The sequence below is a fragment of the Engystomops pustulosus genome, chromosome 9 (genome assembly GCF_040894005.1).
Source record: "Engystomops pustulosus chromosome 9, aEngPut4.maternal, whole genome shotgun sequence".
Classification (NCBI taxonomy): Eukaryota; Metazoa; Chordata; class Amphibia; order Anura; family Leptodactylidae; genus Engystomops; species Engystomops pustulosus.
Window position 1 is genome coordinate 9,178,548 of NC_092419.1, and position 17,324 is coordinate 9,195,871.

Consider the following 17,324-nt stretch of genomic DNA (forward strand, 5'->3'; position numbering starts at 1 on the left):
AAAAGTGGCCTCACGTTGTAGGAAGTTCTTGTTGTATGAAACGGCTTTATATTATTTATTATTTAAGTGGACCTTGGAGTAGATTTTTTTTAGAATTTTGGTTTGTGATATTTATTATGTCTCTAATGAAGCTGAAGATGGACAAAACCAGTTTGCAGTGTTCTGAAGACTTTTTTTAGGATTGTCACAACCAGTTTTGCAAGATCACCTGGAGGGAGTAGTGTATTTCTTCAAACCATAAATCATATGTTTAATTTAAAATTTCATGACCTCAACCAACTCTTTACATACTTTTATAGGTGGCGCTGTCCCCACTGTTCCTGGGTAATCAGTGCCTTTTGCTTCAGCATCCAGTATTTAGTGAATTCCACAAAAACAGCCCCTGAAGGGAATCTGAATTTGTTAAAGTTTTGGGGCATCTGTCAGATTAAACTTGGCCCCAGAGGAGGTAATTTTGATCAAGTTGAAGCCAAATGGATATACCAGCTGGACTCTTAAAAAGGAAATCTACCACCAGGATGAAAGATTGTTAACCAAGCACTGACACTGGCAGGATCGTCTCTTCTTTTAGCTTCCTAAGAATTCGTTTTTACGAAAAAAGGTTTTAAACATTATGCAAATGAGCCTAAGGTTGAAACTATTTACACATTAGAATAAAGAATAGACCATAAATTGTTCAAAATGTAAATATATTTATGAAGCTCATGGATCTTACATGTAAAAGCACAGCATGAAAATATCTGAATACACCACAATACAATAGACTACTACGCCCTCTAATACAGCCACCACAGTATAAGGTGTAGAATCTCATAGCACATTTACCTTTTTAGTAAAAGCTTATTACAAAATTGTTTGTAAGGCAAAAATTAGGCAAGTAGACGAAGCAAACTACAAACTGGGATCTTAAAATTCTAGCAAGACAGAAAATGGAGAACAAATGAGACTTAGGCTCATGCACACGAATGTCCTGGCCATAGCTCGGGCGGTGGAGAGGGAAGCGGAATCTCGCCATCGAGATGCCCAGGGCTGGTGCCGTAGTACGATTAAATATAGGACATGTCCTATATTTTCCCATGCATGTTCATGGTGTGGTGAGACAACTCATGCCCACCGCATTGTGACCGGGCAACATAGGCATCAATGGGAACTGATATCCAGGCGCAAATTGTGCGGCCGAGAATTGGTTATGTAGGGTCACGTTTGTGCGCATGAGTTCTTAGTCTGTGTTCCCATTTGGACCTGTTCTGTATGGTCCAAGTCTTCTGGTTTTGGCCTAACATAGATGGAGGAAATAACTGAAGACCTAACAAACATGTGAACTGGCCATTGAGGCTGGATTTACACATGGCGTTTTAGTAGCGTTTAAGTAGCTCCCGTTGATTTGCATTGTGTACATGTAATCTAATCACATGTGTTGCACTGGAAACACCTTACAGAACAGAACCTTACACCAATTGGTGATTGCAGATGGAGTCCGGGTCTTGCGCTTGTAAAAGCAACGCAAATGCATGTGTGAACGGGCCCTGGGTTTTTGCACACGTTGCAGATTTTTGTTGCTCAATGCGGAAAATAGAATCAACTTTTTTTGAACATTCTTACAGATTTGTGATAGGGTTTTTTTTTTTATTTTTTATTAATAAGTATTGGAGAGTGAAAATCTTTCTGAAATCTGCATCAACGTGCGGTTTTCATGCAGAATCCCCTCAGCCTAAGTGGATGGGGAAAAAAAGAGGAAAAAAAATTCAAGTAGAAAATCAGCATTAAAAAATGCTAAAAAAAGCTACACTAAAGAGACAAATTTGTATGACATTTGCATGAAAAATGCACATATTACGTGTATATTGGATGCAGATTTTCCACATGTTTGATTTCCTCTTTTTTCGGAAGTGTTTGCATAGAGCTATAAGGGGCAATACAGACTGGTTGGTTCCAATTCACCTATATTCTAAGTAACTATCAGACTTCAGTCTTCATCCGAAATCTGGAACGTTCTAAGTCTATGAGTAGAAATGAGCGAGTATACTGGTCCGAGCTTGATGCTCGTTCGAGTATTAGGGTACTCGAAACGGCTTGTTGCTCGGACGAGTATTTCGCCCACTCGAGAAAATGCTTGAGTCAATGCAAATTGTCTAAGTTAGCAGATGTATGGAAACATCCGCAATGTGTTCTTCAGTGAAGATGTTTGCAGATGTTGGCAGATGTTTTCACTGAAAGAACACATTGAAAGAACACAGTGAAGAACACATTGCAGATGTTTCCTTACATCTGCTAACTTATCCGAAGACACGCGTGCAGAACGGTGTTCTTCACAATAGTATGTGAAGAACAATATGTGTGAAGAATCTTTATTGCGAAGAACACCGTTCTGCACGCGTGTCTTCAGATAAGTTAGCAGATGTACGGAAACATCTGCAATGTGTTCTTCAGCGAAGAAGAGATTGCAGATGTTCTATACATCTGCTAACTTATCAGTCATTCTTTCTCAATAAAATGACACATTTTATTGCCGAGCCTTCGAGCATCGGGAAAAGTTTGTCTCGAATAACGAGCACTCGAGCATTTTAGTGCTCGCTCATCTCTATCTATGAGTAATAAGCAGGTGACATAGTACAGACCAGTAAATAATAAAGGAGTTTTGGTCTTTTATTCCTTAGACTTATCATGAGGTTCCAGCAGAATAAAATGACACCAGCTGCAGCTTGGAGAAGTTTTCAGCTATAACCTACACCAGCATCCTGGCACTATTTTTCCTAAAACGTCATTTGAAAGTAGCGAGAGGGCAGAAAAGTCCCAATTTTCTGGCCATGCACCCGGTATTGGGAGCAGTGTACGTGTCATGATAAATGCTTCCCCATAGATTCCCAAACCATTGTTACTTGTTATCATTTATAAAATATGAAATAACTTCAAAGCTGCACTAAAAAACATAAGAAAAATAAAATCCCTTCCCGACCAACGGTTCAGACCATTAGGTGGGAAGAGTTTATTACTCCAGGACTTCATCACCTTCCACATTTTGCAGGTTAGCGGGGAATAAATGCCAATGTATAGGGTTTGGGAAAGTTCGCCACTCCGGATACATTTGGGTTTAAATCAAGTTCTTCTCTCGGCACGGGGGATTTCAAATCAAAGTTTTGTAGGATTGTAACCAGGAACAGGAATAGCTCCATCTTTACCAAGGACTCCCCGAGGCAAATCCTCTTCCCTAAAACAATAAGCATGAGAAGAGAAGGCATTAGTTAAGTGACTCAACTTAAACCCTGAAAGCTTTTTAAAATACAAATCATATGCAAATATTAGTGAGTTTGCTGAAGATGACGACCTCAGTAGAGGACACACAATGTAGGTGGAACATCCGATCTGTTGCAGAGTAGATTGGGCACTGATCTGTTTCCATGGCTTGACATGACACTGTAATAAATGGCATTACCATTAGGGGCAGAAAACAAAACCATTTGGACCCTCTTTTGGTCTCTAGAGAGCCGTGATGGGAAGTCCAGCTCTTTACAGTGAGTTGGATCATTTGGCTCAACTCACCATAAAGAGTCAGGTTCTTCTGTCTCACAAACTGCTCTCTATGTACTTACACAGAGAGAGGCTTGCAGGCAGCCAGCCACCCATCTGTCAGATTAAACTTGGCCCCAGAGGAGGTAATTTTGATGAAGTTGAAGCCAAATGGATATTCCAGCTGGACTCTTAAAAAGGAAATCTACCACCAGGATGAAAGATTGTTAACCAAGGACTGACACTGGCAGCAGCGTCTCTTCTTTTAGCTTCCTAAGAATTCGTTTTTACGGAAAAAAGGCTTTAAACATTATGCAAATGAGCCTAAGGTTGAAACTATTTACACATTAGAATAAAGAATAGACCATAAATTGTTCAAAATGTAAATATATTTATGAAGCTCATGGATCTTACATGTAAAAGCACAGCATGAAAATATCTGAATACACCACAATACAATAGACTACTACGCCCTCTAATACAGCCACCACAGTATAAGGTGTAGAATCTCATAGCACATTTACCTTTTTAGTAAAAGCTAATTACAAAATTGTTTGTAAGGCAAAAATTAGGCAAGTAGACGAAGCAAACTACAAACTGGGATCTTAAAATTCTAGCAAGACAGAAAATGGAGAACAAATGAGACTTTGTCTCATGCACACGAATGTCCTGGCCACAGCTCGGGCAGTGGAGAGGGAAGCGGAATCTCGCCATCGAGATGCCCAGGGCTGGTGCCGTAGTACGGTTAAATATAGGACATGTCCTATATTTTCCCATGCATGTTCATGGTGCGATGAGACAACTTGTGCCCACAGCACTGTGACCGGGCAACATAGGCGTCAATGGGAACCGATATCCAGGCGCAAATTGTGCGGCCGAGAATTGGTCATGTAGGGTCACGTTTGTGTGCATGAGGCCTTAGTCTGCGTTCACATTTGGACCTGTTCTGTATGGTCCAAGTCTTCTGGTTTTGGCCTAACATAGATGGAGGAAATAACTGAAGACCTAAAAACATGTGAACTGGCCATTGAGGCTGGATTTACACATGGCGTTTTAGTAGCGTTTAAGTAGCACCCGTTGATTTGCATTGTGTACATGTAATCTAATCACATACGTTGCACTGGAAACACATATGCGATTGGGCCGGGCCTCGTCTTTTTGCATTTGCATTGCATTTCTAAATGCAATACAAATGCAACCTGTGAATACTGTGGCTGCGAGCACACGTGCGGTATGCGTGGTGTTCGCATCGAGTTTCAAAACTCAATACACAGACTCCTCGTACAATCACCTATTGGAATAAGATTTGCATCATGTTTAGTGAACAGAACCTTACAATTGGTGCAATTGGTGATTGCAGATGGAGTCCGGGTCTTGCGCTTGTAAAAGCAACGCAAATGCATGTGTGAACGGGCCCTGGGTTTTTGCACACGTTGCAGATTTTTGTTGCTCAATGCGGAAAATAGAATCAACTTTTTTTGAACATTCTTACAGATTTGTGATAGGGTTTTTTTTTTTTATTTTTTATTAATAAGTATTGGAGAGTGAAAATCTTTCTGAAATCTGCATCAACGTGCGGTTTTCATGCAGAATCCCCTCAGCCTAAGTGGATGGGGAAAAAAAGAGGAAAAAAAATTCAAGTAGAAAATCAGCATTAAAAAATGCTAAAAAAAGCTACACTAAAGAGACAAATTTGTATGACATTTGCATGAAAAATGCACATATTACGTGTATATTGGATGCAGATTTTCCACATGTGTTTGAGTTCCTCTTTTTTCGGAAGTGTTTGCAGAGAGCTGTAAGGGGCAATACAGACTGGTTGGTTCCACTTCACCTATATTCTAAGTAACTATCCAACTTCAGTCTTCATCCGAAATCTGGAACGTTCTAAGTCTATGAGTAGAAATGAGCGAGTATACTGGTCCGAGCTTGATGCTCGTTCGAGTATTAGGGTACTCGAAACTGCTCGTTGCTCGGACGAGTATTTCGCCCACTCGAGAAAATGCTTGAGTCAATGCAAATTGTCTTAGTTAGCAGATGTATGGAAACATCTGCAATGTGTTCTTCAGTGAAGATGTTTGCAGATGTTGGCAGATGTTTTCACGGAAAGAACACATTGAAAGAACACAGTGAAGAACACATTGCAGATGTTTCCGTACATCTGCTAACTTATCCGAAGACACATGTGCAGAACGGTGTTCTTCACAATAGTATGTGAGGAACAATATGTGTGAAGAATCTTTATTGCGAAGAACACCGTTCTGCACACGTGTCTTCAGATAAGTTAGCAGATGTACGGAAACATCTGCAATGTGTTCTTCAGCGAAGAAGAGATTGCAGATGTTCTATACATCTGCTAACTTATCAGACATTCTTTCTCAATAAAATGACACATTTTATTGCCGAGCCTTCGAGCATCGGGAAAAGTTTGTCTCGAATAACGAGCACTCGAGCATTTTAGTGCTCGCTCATCTCTATCTATGAGTAATAAGCAGGTGACATAGTACAGACCAGTAAATAATAAAGGAGTTTTGGTCTTTTATTCCTTAGACTTATCAAGAGGTTCCAGAAGAATAAAATTGACACCAGCTGCGGCTTGGAGAAGTTTTCAGCTATAACCTACACCAGTATCCTGGCCCTTTTTTTCCCAAAACGTCATGTGAAAGTAGCGAGAGGGCAGAAAAGTCTCAATTTTCTGGCCATGTACCCGGAATTGGGAGCGGTATACGTGTCATGATAAATGCTTCCCCATAGATTCCCAAACCATTGTTACTTGTTATCATTTATAAAATATGAAATAACTTCAAAGCTACACTAAAAAACATAAGAAAAATAAAATCCCTTCCCGACCAACGGTTCAGACCATTAGGTGGGAAGAGTTTATTACTCCAGGACTTCATCACCTTCCACATTTTGCGGGTTAGCGGGGAATAAATGCCAATTTATAGGGTTTGGGAAAGTTCGCCACTCCGGATACATTTGGGTTTAAATCAAGTTCTTCTCTCGGCACGGGGGATTTCAAATCAAAGTTTTGTAGGATTGCGACGAGGAACAGGAATAGCTCCATCTTTACCAAGGACTCACCAAGGCAAATTCTCTTCCCTAAAACAATAAGCATGAGAAGAGAAGGCATTAGTTAAGTGACTCAACTTAAACCCTGAAAACTTTTTAAAATATAAATCATATGGAAATATTAGTGAGTTTGCTGAAGATCACGACCTCAGTAGAAGACACACAATGTAGGTGGAACATCCGAACATCTGTTGCAGAGTAGATTGGGCACTGATCTGATTCCATGGCTTGACATGACACTGTAATAAATGGCATTACCATTAGGGGCAGAAAACAAAACCATTTGGACCCTCTTTTGGTCTCTAGAGAGCCGTGATGGGAAGTCCAGCTCTTTACAGTGAGTTGGATCATTTGGCTCAACTCACCATAAAGAGTCAGGTTCTTCTGTCTCACAAACTGCTCTCTATGTACTTACACAGAGAGAGGCTTGCAGGCAGCCAGCCACCCATCTGCTCTCCAATTTGAACCCAAAAGGTTTAAATAAGGTGTGGTCTCAAGATAAGGGCAGGGCCTTGTATGATAAACAGCTCCTGTCTGTCACTTAAAGAACTTCTACCACCAGGATTAAGGATTGTAAACCAAGCACACTGACATACTGGTGTGTGCCTCCTCTAGCAGGATCTGCTATTCTTTTTGATTCATATTTAAAAAAGGCTGTTAAAGTTATGCAAATGATCATGAGGGGCTCCAAGCTCCATAGCTGTTCATCGTGCCTGGAGCCCCTCAGACCCCCCAGAGGACATAATAAACTAAAAGAAGAGCGGATCCCACCAGAGGGGACTCACACCACTAGGTCAGTGCTTGGTTTACAATTCTTCATCATTGTGGTAGATGTCCTTTAAAAGAGCCGGCTCTTAGAGTCTACTCGAAAGGACCGTTAAAACAAGACTGGAAGCAAAATGAGATACAGCTGAGCATAAAGGATACAGGTTCTGACACAAGACTCCTTTAAGGGAGAAGCATACAGCATGGATACATGATCTCTCCCTTACACATCTGCCTGAGACATAACTAGAGTGGTATGGAGACTTACCTGCAGCTAGGGGCATGAATGCGTCGTTCTTCATGAATTTTCCTTTCTCATTCAGGAAATTCTGTGGGTTAAATTCCATCGGATACTTGATGCAGGTGGGATCTTTAAGAACTGTTGTCAGCATTGGGTAGATATTGATATCCTGAAATACATGTACTGAAAAAATATAATTCATTTTAATTTAATTTCTTCAAAAACAACACATATTTCCAACCAAAGGGTTTTTTATAATGCTATTGTTGACTTCGTCCATATCAGATCTCCAGTGGTCAGACATTATATTTCCCACCAATAGCAGATTCTAGATCAATCAAAGATATTGTTTTGGCTTTGCCTCACCATGTGGTGGCAGCTGGTTTCCTAGAATCCCAACTGATCTGATAATCATGGCCTTAGCAATGGGATAAGTTGTCCACATAAATTCCACTGGTAATACAAGATGTAACTCAAGATCAGGACTTCTTATGTAGCCCATTGTACTTACAAAGTAACTTAGCTTTTTACAGCCATTTGCATCGGCCACATCACGTAATCCACCCCTAAATAGCCCTTTAATATGGCCCCTGAAACCTCAGGGGGATAGACACAAGTTGGTGAAGCAGGAACTGCACTCCACTGCACTGAGCTGATACAATGACAGCCGATATAATGAGAAAAGGGTGGCGTGATATCGTTGTCCCTCAACCTCCCACACCTTGGCTGGAGGGTATTAATAATTAGGTGTCATTCTCAAGCCATTGGGCATCTGGTCATCCAACCACTTGGTGGCAGTATTTTGAATACTGACCGTTACATGGCATGTATTGTACTAGTCACTGGGGTGGCTTGGAGGGGGGCCGTGGGAGCTGTTGCTCTGGGCCCAATCAGCTGAAGGGGCCCACTCATGTGCCTACCATCTCAAATGTGCTGTTGCTCTGGTCTCTTTTCGGGAAGTGTAATTACGTACGATAATGATTTCTCTTATCCTGAAGGGGAGAGATAATTATTGAGTAAAGTAGTTGGCAGCATCACTCAGCCTCCTGCTAGGGTAAGACGTTCTCAGTACAGTCCTGACTATGGAGGTCGGATAAGAAGTTGAAGAGGGAATTCTACTCTCATAATCCTTGCTTCCCTCCTTAGAAGCAGGAAAAGAGGCAGCTTTGTATGAGACCCCTAACCAGGTCTGTGTGTATGACTAGGGGGGTGGGGGGTTAGGATCTAAAGTAGCTGCAGCTTCAGTAGAATAAGTATTTTTTCTGTCCCCCTGCTGTTACCCCCATGCTCCTATCTCAAATCACACAGTATGTCCTTATGACCCACAGAGAACCTTCCGACCCCTGATTTGGCAATTCCGTGCAGCGCTGCGTAATCTGTGTGTGCTGTATAAATAAAGGAATTATTATTATTGTTTTACTTGTTGCTCACCAGACTGTAGCAGTGAATATGTCTGAGCTGTACACAATGCACCCAGGTACTCTCCTGGCTCTGGCTGTATAAACTGGTGCCAGGACCCGGACCAGATTGGCACTTGGAGGTACTTGTCAGCTTTTTCACCCCTCCTGGGTCCTCTTCTGCTTTGGGCACCGCTCTGCTCTGGGTCCCAACACCGACACATACAACCTGCACCATGACTCACTGAAGAGCGAAGCCTTGAGCATGGTAGAAGCTGCTTTTGATGCAGGGTGAGAGAAGAGGAACCAGGAAAGGTGAGATCTTATTTACCTCTCTGCTCTAGGGGGTCTCTAGTGTTGGCTTAATCTGGGGGTCTCAAGTATTTGGTCTCAGTCTCCTGTATTTACTGCCTGAACCAATGGTCTCCATCATTTGCCTGATCAGGTGTATAAACCATTTGCCCTGGAAATCTCTGGATCTAGCCATCTCCTCTAGGGGTCTCTAGTATTTGCTGTCTCTTCTGAGGTTCAGTCCCCCCTTGGGGTCTTCACTATTTTCTGTCTGTTTTGAGGGTCTCCAGTATTTGCAGTCTGCTGTGGTGTTGCTTAGTATTTGCCAATTGCTCTGAGAGTCTCTCATCTTTGTGCCGGCTCAGTCGTGAATGACCCATCAGTACAATATACATATATTAGAAGTATTATTTTATATAATGTATGTATAAGTGTACAAGCCCACACTCCAAAACTTACTGGTAGGTTGTTTAGATTGTGAGACCCATGGGGGCAGGGACTGATTTGGCAAACTCTGTGCAGCGCTGCGGAACAAGTTGGCGTTAATGTACCTTTGGTAAAGTGTAGCCATTCAGTGTGACTTCTTTTATAGCTCTCCGTGGTGCTGCCATTGGAAACATATCTGTGAATCTTTGCATTTCATGGATCACTGCATCTGTATACGGCAGGCGTGTCCTGTCTTGTAATAATGGGCTCCGATGTCGTCCGATGATGTCATCAATCTCTTTGTGCACAACGGCTGCAGTGGTGAAAAGAAATTGAAGTTCAACTAATCGATTTATGAGACCCACCTTCAATATGTCTTTTGGAAAACTCCAATGTTTGGTGACTCCCATTTCCACCATGCCCCAGAATTATAGGGATTTTCTAGGATTAATGACTGCTCGTTAGGATAGGTCATCAAAATTAGACGTGATATACACATGGAAGAGCTGTTAAAAACGAAGGCCTTTGTCTTGATGTCCATTGTCTACCTAGACCTGGTTGAAGCTCAGTCTCATTCAAATTAATGGGACAGGTCTGTAATACCAATCACAAGCACTGTATAACATATGGCGCTGTGCGTGGTAAGAAGTGAGTAGACTACATGTCTGTTGTCTGTTTAAGCAGATGATCTTGGAGGATGTTGGACCTCCAGTGATATAAATTTACTGTATACTAGTAACAGGAAAAACCATTTAACCACTTCACAACCAGTCAACGTAATATTACGTTGACCAATATTTGAAGGGTTGTATAGAGAGGGCAGATGGACGGAGACGTCTTCATTCCCGGCGGAAGTCCACTGTATGTTAACACATACACCTTCTGCTAACCAGTTATATGCCATGAAAGGCAAACTGTAATAGATAAGCAGTATATACAAGATATGCTTCATACATCTGTAAAACATCTGCCATTCATTTTGAAACATTCTTATTACCAATTTCAATAGCAATCCTAATTGACGATAACACCCTGTAGATTTTTTGTAAAAAAGATGGATGGACTAGAGGACAGGTAAGGACACACCCCACTATTAAGAAGGATGTGATTGGTTCTGGGCATCTAGTGTTTGAATAAAGAATGCCGGTCCTAAAATTGGGAAACTATATGAAAAAAAAGGTAAAGAGGTGGTTTGAAGGATTGTACTAGTAGTTTAGCTTCAGGTGTTTCTGACATTAAGAACACTAGAATCAGAAGAAGATGAAAGTGGTTGAAAGGAGATTTGGCATTTTATGGATTTTAGGACAATCACTTTATTCTAAACAATTTATGAGCATGTCCCGTTACATTGTTGATGTCTAAAGATGTTTAGCCAAGGTTATGGTTTGGTCATTAGTGGTATCGTGACCACTTACCTAGGACATCTGGGTATTTCATGAGAATTAGCAGAGAATAGACTATGGTTGTATTTAAGGTCTCCACCCCAGCAAAAAATATCTGGAGGGTGCTGGCAAGTAAATTCTTCATGTTAAATTCACTGTTTTGGTTATTTTTCTCCTGTCAATGGAAAAAAGACATAAAAATATAATATAAATTATCAACAGAAGAGGAAACCAAAAGTCACCTGACTTGCTCTATGTTAGTGGAAAATTCCATAGTAGTCCACAGCAGCATGTTGGCTGACAGGTTGGCTAAAACCTGGAAGTCCCATTTGCATGGACCGGATGGAGGACCGCCAGTCCTTTGTTCACCGTATTGCAGGAGGTCTAGATAATTGGAGGTAGAGTCATGGTGATCACCTCTGTGTGAGGTCTTCAGCTTGATGTTTATGATTTCTACAATAGAATTGCTCAAGATAATTACTCATACACTTTTACCAATATACCTTTTCCATCTTAATTAGAAAGGCATCAACAAAATCTCTGGGGTTATTTGGATCCAAAGTTGCTGGTTGATTTTCATCCTGCTCTCAACATACTGTTTAAGATTCCCAAGAAGTTTATTGATTTTCTGGTGAGGTCCTGGAATAAAACCCATTAGCGTTGGAAACATCTCATATATCTGAGAAGGAAACAGAGTGGAAAGATATTTATTCATATAGAACAAATTATAGGTGTTCATAATCTGGTTTTTGGGTCATGCAAGATTTAAAAAAGATAAAACAATACCACAATACCAGCACCTACCCACAGGATGTTTCCAGTATTGCAACTCACTGAAGTGAATGGAGCTGCAATGCCACCCCCAAACTGCAGAGGCACTGTTTCTTAGTAACTAATTTGTGACCTGATGCAAGAAGCAGAGCTTTATGCTGATTGGATCTAAATAAAACCCTGAATCATAAGAAATGTTTTCTACCTGCTGTTCACCCGTCTCTTACCTGTCCCCACGGTGAGCTGATAATCACAAATGTGTCATGTATATAATTTAACATTCTAGTCATTTCTTTGTCTTCATAGTTAGAGCGATGTCCAAACATGATGGAGAAGATGACGTTGTAAAGGGCTTTGCAGAGAGTTTCCCGAGTATTAAATATTGTTTCTAGAAAGATGTAAGATTGTCAAAGAAATGTATCGATGCTGAAGGTTTAGGTAGAAGCACCTACGGTGGGTTGTTTGTGTGTGATGTCCAAAGAGACTGAGAATGGAGAAAACATGTGACATACAAGTGTAGGAATTAATTACTCTCACCTTGATACTAATTTATAGATTATCATTAGAAGAGTCAGGTAGTGGCATGTTATGCTCCCAGTGGTGCAGAGGTCCAGAATTCCTTGTGGTTTGAAATCACTTCAAGAAAACCTACCACCACATATCTACCTATAAAGGTAAATCGAATGGTAGATGCATCTATAGGATTAATTTATTATTTCCCTAATATGCAGATTTACTAAAGAGGCTACTGGGGCGTGGAGTAGCTGAAGCTGAGGCTACACGGCGCGGCTATTCCACGCCCAGTAGCCTCTTTGATCCTCCTACCAGATGTCTTTGGCACGAAGCTCCTAGTAGCTGCGCGCCCTCGTCCACAAAAAGCCTGCCATCTGCACATGCGCAGTAACTCCGGCTTCAGAGCAGTGACCACGCAGAATCGGGGCTGCTGTTCTGCACATGCACAGACGGCAGGCTTCGAGGACGAGGTTGTGCAGCTACAAGGAGCTGCCTGCCGAAGACATCTGGTAGGAGGGTCAAAGAGGCTACAGGGGCATGGAGTAACCGTGCTGTGTAGCCTCAGCTCCGGCTACTCCACGCCCTAGTAGCTTCTTCAGTAGCCCTTAAAAGTGCTATCCTCACGTCCTATATATGCACCTACCACCTGATCTACCTTTATAGTTAGATCCATGGTAGTAGATTTCCTTTAAACCTGCACTTTTGTAATTGAAAATTAAATTAAAACTGCTACTACGTGTTTCGAGCTCGGACCCATCCACCTGAGAAGAGCCATAAATTGAGGGGTTCCAGCACCTTCAATTTGGTCATTCCATCCAATCACGCTATTTGCATAGAAATGTTTAGCCAGTTTTGGGATTATTTTTGTTTATTTTCTACAGCACACCTACAAGTTATGTCATTACATACATAGTAGGAGATTCCATGCAACAGCACCAAACATTCCTTTGTCTATAAAGTATGGACGGCATGGTACAAAAGTCTGCTGTGTATATGATGCCTTCTGTACCAGTAATGTGCTCATTGGCTCATTCTTGTTATAGGAGATTACAGCAGATTTGACCATACAAAGCTGCAGACAGAGTCCAACTGCAATTTTATGTGTGTGCATGCGCGCCATGTCATGGGATGGCCTAAGAGTGACACCAAATGGTTATGTTTTGGATTGCAATGTGTGTTGGCCAGAATTGATGGCCTATTCTCAGGTTTGGCTGTTAATCCTGGCCAATCCATTTAATTAAAGTCTCTATTTACTATCTCTTGGCACATCAGGAAGGGGAGAGGTTCTCTGTTCTGGGTGGTTCTTAATATATTTACCTTTTGTATTCTTTAGAGCTTCTACCAGTTGTTGGGTCTCCTCATGGATTCTATCTTCAAGGCTTCTTTTACCGAAACCGAAATCCTGCAGGGTCATGACAGAAAAGCGTCTGAGCTCCCTCCACTTGTTCATATTGAAAGTGAAGATGAGGCCTATAAAGCACAAATCTTAAATCTTACTCAATGGTCTAATACAATTATACATCCCAATCAGACGAAGTTATGTAAAAGAGGCCTGAATGGACTGCTCCTACTTACCAGTGTCCTTGTAGAAGCCATCCCAGGCCGGCATATCTCCTCTATTCAGGTAATCATCACCGTTGTCCAGATATATTTCACTCACAAGCTTGTATCCACATACCACCACCACTGGGCGAGAGCCCAGATGCACCGTGAACACATCACCATGTTTCTTTCTCAGCTGAAAAAAATTGAAAGAACCAGCAAGATGTATGTACTGAACTAAACCTTGTCTACATCTTCTGTCTACAGCTCTGGATTAAGAGCAGCCATTTGTCCTGAGTTGAATGTGTCCAGGTACGACTGGATGTGATTACATCATTGCGTCAATCCACCCCTGAGTAATCCGTGACCAGGTTCAGTTCGACATTACATCCACTGGTACTGGAACCTTGCACTTTATAGACATAAGAACAGGGGTAGTCCCTACAGAACAGAGGTAAGTGTTTTCTTTTGTTCTCAGTAGCAACTATTGTACTATAGGGTTCTTTGACTATACTGACAAATATAAGGTCCTGGAACTACAATGGCTAATATGGGGCACTGTGACTATATTGGCTATGATGGGGCCTATGACTATACTGGCTACCCTGGAGCACGTGACTATACTGGCTACTATGGGGCCTGTGACTATACTGGCTACTATGGGGCCTGTGAATATGCTGGCTGCTATGGAGCCTGTGACTAAACTTGCTACTATAGGGCCTGTGACTATACTGGTTACTATGGGGCCTGTGACTATACTGGCTGCTATGGGGTCTGTGACTAAACTTGCTACTATAGGGCCTGTGACTATACTGGCTATGATGGGGCCTATGACTATACTGGCTACTATGGGGCCTGTGACTATACTGGCTACTATGGGGCCTGTGACTATACTGGCTACTATAGGGCCTTTGACTATACAGGCTACTATGGGGCTTGTGAATTAACTGGTTAACATGAGGGCCAGTGACTATACTGGCAACAATGGGACCTGTTTCTATAGTGGATACTATGGAGTGTGTGACTATACTGGCTTACATGGGGACTTGTGACTATACTGGATAATGTGGAGGCCTGTGAGGCTGTGACTACTTTTTACTATGTGGTCTTTGAGAAAATTGACTAATATGGAGGTCCGTGACCACACTGGCTCCTATGGGATCTGTGCATATACTAGTTAATATTCAGGCCCATCACTATACTGGCTTATATGGAACCATACTGGCTACTATGAGTGTCTTTGTCTATACTTGTAATTATGTGGCCTATGACTATACTGGTTAATCTGGGGCCTGTGACTACAGTGGTTACTATGGGGTCTCTAGCTATATTGGCTACTAAGGGGTTTACAACTAAACTAATGTGGGACTAGTAAGGGGGCACCATTACTATATAGGCTAATCTGGGGCACCTCTAATGTATCAGCTTATGTAGGGGAGGCGTCTTTCTATAGTTTGCCTCAAGCAGCAGAGATTCTAGTTTAAAATAATTAAAACGTGAATGAGGATCCAGTGCTGCTCCACGTGTCTGATGCTTCAGATATTTGTCTCCATTATATATATTTTATCAGCTGTGCCAACTTGTGCCCTTGGGAAATGCATAAGGTTAAGTGAATTACTTCATGGTTAGGTCAACCCTCATCCGATATACTGTCAAACAATTGCAGAAATTAACCACACCCAAAAGATTAATTTGGTCCAATAACGAGTCGCTTCAAAAATGCACAAGAACATTTATAATAGAAATAGTTTTTTGTCTTTATGAAAAGTATAAGAATTAGATTTTAAAGCCGATAGATAGATAAATAAATGTTTTATCAAAGACAAATCGAGCTCATAATTCAGTATCCATGGTGCACAGAGAAAACAGAACCCCCCGAAACCCCAAAAACTTGGAGGACTGGAGAATCATATTAAAAAAAAACTTTCCAGCACAACAGATACAGTATAAAGGAAGAACTTTTGCAGTTGATTAAAATCCACCTATACTTGTGCCAATGGAACGCCAAACATACATGTACGCGTTTCGTCAAGAAGACTGAAGTCTTCATGATGAAACGTGTTTGTCTGTTCTCTGTCTCTTTGGCATTTCCTGTATAGAGATTTTAAACAACTTCAATAAAAATTTCCTTTTTACTGCCCACTGTGGATGTGTTTGAAATTTTTCTTCATCTGAAACCTGGAGGAGAATATCTCAGGTGCCTTCATTTGGGTCAACAACTCTTTTGTCTTTTTGGATCCAAATCTGCATATAATGTTGTTGTAAAGCAAAAAAATTGATAGAAAGGTAGAACAGACAGAGACAGTGAGCCCTAGTTCTAGCTAACCCAGCAGTTCCTACATAATTGTCCACCCTACCCTAAGTGGTAGGTGACAACTGGTTGATGTTTCCTTACAGCCACACAGTGAATACACAAGACAAAATAAGCAAGACTAGTTGTACAAATATGTGCCAAAACCAAGAGAAGAAGTCAGTACAGAATCCAGAGACAAACATATGGTCAGAATACAGGCAATGGCCCAGATATATTATTGTGTCTGTGCCTGTTCCCTTTCCTAAAGCACTTAGATACAGTAATTGCAGACTTCAAAGTTTGCATGAAAAAAGTGTATTTGCAGCTTTCAAGTTGGGGTGGAAATCAATAAAGACATCTACGAGAGAAATAAGCCAACCCTAGTGCAGGACAGAACTGGCACATACGTTATATTGTAACTTTTCTAAGAATACATTTGACCACCACCATGTACTTTCTCATTGTAGGTACTCACATTCAGCAGAGAATTCACAATATCTCCACCAATATCAAACATGTTTCCCAGCAGTAGAAAAGCTGTTGGTCCAGGGGGGAGATTCCCATTACCCCAAATTGACTTAACACTTAAATATAAGATGAAGCAAGAGATGAAGATGACTAGTAAAAGAGTTGGATCTCGTAGCAAATCCATTACGAGTCAGTTTTAGGGAAATGAGGAGCTCTCGAAAAGTCGACAGCCTAAAATCATATCATCCTTTTTGTAGAAGAATCAAAATTGGGTGGAGCTAGATAAAACATCTGACTAGTAATCCTATCACAGGCTTGAAAAGTATCAGGCAACATGTTCTGCCATGCACCAGAGACACGAGCCAAGGAAGAAGTAAGGCAGATAAGGCACGATCTCAACTCAGTTGAACTCATGCTCAACTCTTCAAGTGCCAACCGGTAAATGAATATTCTCCGTATTACTTATTATTTTGTTGGACTCTGGAGTAGATTTTTATAATGATTGTTATACTTTAACAGTCCAAATTATGTCTCTAATGAAGCTGAAGAAAGATAAAATCAGGGATTGGTAGATTTTATTAGATTTTGCCAGATCACCTGGGGGAATCGTTTGTTTGTTCAAACCAAATTAAGAAACATGTTTCAAGGCAATATTT

The 17,324-nt window shown here is 41.2% G+C and overlaps 1 long non-coding RNA gene and 1 pseudogene across 1 annotated transcript in view; one reads left to right on the top strand and one right to left on the bottom strand.

Annotated features, from left to right (window-relative positions):
- Positions 1–6,028: 6,028 nt before the first annotated feature.
- Positions 6,029–17,090, bottom strand: LOC140077376 (cytochrome P450 2G1-like; annotated as a pseudogene).
- The window catches only part of LOC140077377 (uncharacterized), a 28,987-nt gene continuing 20,684 nt past the window's right edge, over positions 9,022–17,324 (top strand). Inside the window, exons 1-3 of the long non-coding RNA XR_011849777.1 lie at positions 9,022–9,297; positions 13,699–13,989; positions 14,175–14,361. This is a non-coding gene — a long non-coding RNA (uncharacterized lncRNA). The remainder of the gene's footprint in view (positions 9,298–13,698; positions 13,990–14,174; positions 14,362–17,324) is intronic.